Below are 3091 nucleotides of genomic sequence, written 5' to 3' on the forward strand. Positions count from 1 at the left end.
GAGCGGAGGGCGGGGGGGCCATCTGTATGAAGGTCAACAATAAACAGGAAACACAATCTTTTAAAAAATGGCACAGAGACCGGCCGGTGTGGCTCAGTGATTGAGCGTCGACCCATGACCCAGGAGGTCACGGTTTGATTCCCGGTCAGGGCCCAGGCCCTGGCTGCAGGCTCGGTCCCCAGTGGGGGGCGTGCAGGAGGCGGCCAGTCCGTGGTTCTCTCGTCATTGATGTTTCTCTCTCCCTCTCCCTTCCTCTCTGACGTCAATAAAAAAGGAAAAGTTTTTTTAAGTCCGTTTCTGTGGATCTGCGTGAACTGACTGGTGTGGCGAGTGAATCTGACACGCGCTGGGCCTCCCACCAGGAATGGAACGGAAGGCAGGCTCACAGCTGGCCGCCGGCGACGCCCGCTCCCCAGGCTCCTCTTTCCTGTTTACCCTCCAACATCAAATGTGCCTTCGGAAAATTCCCTGGTTCCCCTCGTCCTGTGTTCTTTGTTCTGTTTCCATTTAGGGATGACATTAAGGGGAAGTGGTTTATGGCAACAACTGGGGATGATGGGGGAGGGAAGCTCAGTGAGGAAAAGAAAACAGGCACACAGGCGTGCACACACCACACGTGCAAACATATACACATGCGCGCACACCACACGTGCACACACATATACACACGCGCACACAACACATATGCACACGCATATACACACGCGCACACAACACACATGCACACACATGCACGCACACAAGCCCAAATAACCACTGGCTGCTGCCCCTCGTGTGGGATCAGGAAAGTGAAAGGGGGGCCATCGAGGGAGCGATGTTACACACGGTGGCGTTTCACCAGCTTTTCAGGACTTTCAGCTTCAAGACGACTTTGTGTCTGATTCTCACCAGGTGACCCGGACACCCAGCTGTCCAGTGCACCCTGACCTCCCCCGCCCCATCCCCCGTCTCCCACCCGCCCCCGGTACTGACTTCAGGTCTCTTTGGCACCAGCCACCTCCCATAAGAAGGTGTGTTTGGCCCGGCCGGCGGGGCTCAGTGGTTGAGCATCGGCCTATGAACCAGGAGGTCAGGTTCGATTCCCTGTCAGGGCACAGGCCCGGGTTGTGGGCTCCGTCCCCAGCAGGGAACATGCAGGAGGCAGCCGATCCGCGAATCTCTCTCATCGTGGATGTTTCTATCCCTCTCCCTTCCTCTTGAGATCAATAAAAATATATACATTTAAAAATAAAAATAAAAGAATGAGGGTGCGAGGATTGCCTACATCTTGCTGTATCACATCTTCTGTCTTTAGAAACTAAGATTTTAATATATATATGTTGATTTCAGAGAGAGAGATAGAAACATCCATAATGAGAGAGAATCATGGACCAGCTGCCTCCTGCACGCCCCCCACTGGGGATCGAGCCTGCAACCCGGGCCTGCGCTGTGACCGGGAATCAAACCTGGGACCCCCTCAGTCCGCAGGCCGACGCTCTACCCACTGAGCCAGACCGGCGAGGGCTACAAACTGAGGTTCTGTCCATTGCAGATGGGAACCCTGTGTCTTCAGCAGCGAGGAGGAGGTCAGGCAGAGAAAACGAGTGTCGCTCCTGCCCTCTAGCGTCCACCCCGGGTATTGCTACCCCCGCGGCCGGGCTGCACCTAAGATCTGTTTCTTGTTTTATGGCGCCACCTGCTGGCCAAGCTGCAGAACATCCTTTTCACCGAAATCGTCCCTCCTCTTTGCCGAAGTTCACGTTCCTATTGCATTTCCAAAGCGTGCCTTTTATTGTACAAAAAGCGCAAAGCTTTGTGAGCCCCCTCTTTTCTTGGCCCCAAATTACTCCCGTCTTCAAGTGCTTTTGCCTTTCCTCATTAATGCTTTAGGCGCAGCAGTTCTCAACCTGTGGGTCGCGACCCCTTTGGCGGTCGAATGACCCTTTCACAGGGGTCGCCTAAGACCATCCTGCATATCAGATATTTACATGACGATTCATTACAGTAGCAACATGACAGTGATGACGTAGCAACGAAAATAATTTTATGGTTGCGTCCCAACATGAGGAACTGTATGAAAGGGCCAGAAGGCTGAGAACCGCTGCTTCAGGGGCATACTGTCAGGATCACTGATCTTGCCTCCAATTACTCAAACTTCTGAGCATACGAATCACGTGGTGTCTCTCATTAAAAGTCTTTGCTCTCGTCCCAAACCTACTGATTCGGCCTGATCTGGGAACCTGTGCTGTTCAGAGGGCCCCAGTGGATTTTTTTTTTTTTTTTTACAATCAAGCTAATTATTATGGGAAACAATGAGATCTGGCCTGCTCCTTTGACCCCCCTCCCCCCACATACAAGGACTTGGGGAGCTGGTTTTAGGGAGCCTCCCCCCGCACCTCCATCAATACATACATTCTCAAGTATGAATAAAAACCAATATGTTTGCGATACACGTGCAGCTTGAAAACAAGTCCCCACAGGTCACCATATTGCCACTGCCCCCTACACTTTGTTATAAAGAAGCTATGGGATGATCATAGGACTTAGCTACTCACATCACTAGCTACCATCAGCCCCACTTCCACGCTGACAACGAATTCTGTTCCATTTTCCAATGTGTGCACTAGTTCTGGGTGCTTTTGCCCAGTGAGGCAGCAAATCCCTGCGGAGGTCACCTCGGCCTGTAGCCCAGTGACCCCTGTCAACCTGGCCCCTGGCCACGTGCATGAGTATCACGTGGAACTTATTAGAGATGCAGGTTAGGGAACCTGCGGAGCCGGGATTCCAGGGCTGGGCGGAGCCATCTCTGGGTTAACGGGCCCTCTGCCCGGCGCCTTGTCGCGCACGCACCCAGCACACAGTCGGTCGCCTTGGAAAATTAAGTCTGTTAGGCACGCAGCCGCCTGCCGTCCTGGCCTTGCCATGCTCTGGCCTTTGGGGGAGGTTGGGGTGAACATTCCAATTACATTTCCCTGTTGAGGGAGGAGCTAACTTCTAGATGTCAGGGCCAGCCCAAGGTTAGGGCCACCATTTTACCGCTGGGCGCTCAGAGCGCACCGGGTCACAACTCGGAGTTTATTAAGGGCCCTGTTCCCCGCGCTGGGAGGGCGCA

At 53.5% G+C, this 3091-nt stretch overlaps 1 protein-coding gene across 1 annotated transcript in view; it reads left to right on the plus strand.

Annotated features, from left to right (window-relative positions):
* Positions 1-3091, plus strand: part of PIWIL1 (piwi-like RNA-mediated gene silencing 1) — an 18512-nt gene that overhangs the window by 3945 nt on the left and 11476 nt on the right. The window lies entirely within an intron of this gene.

This window comes from Myotis davidii, unplaced genomic scaffold, assembly GCF_000327345.1.
Source record: "Myotis davidii unplaced genomic scaffold, ASM32734v1 scaffold43, whole genome shotgun sequence".
NCBI classification, from domain to species: domain Eukaryota; kingdom Metazoa; phylum Chordata; class Mammalia; order Chiroptera; family Vespertilionidae; genus Myotis; species Myotis davidii.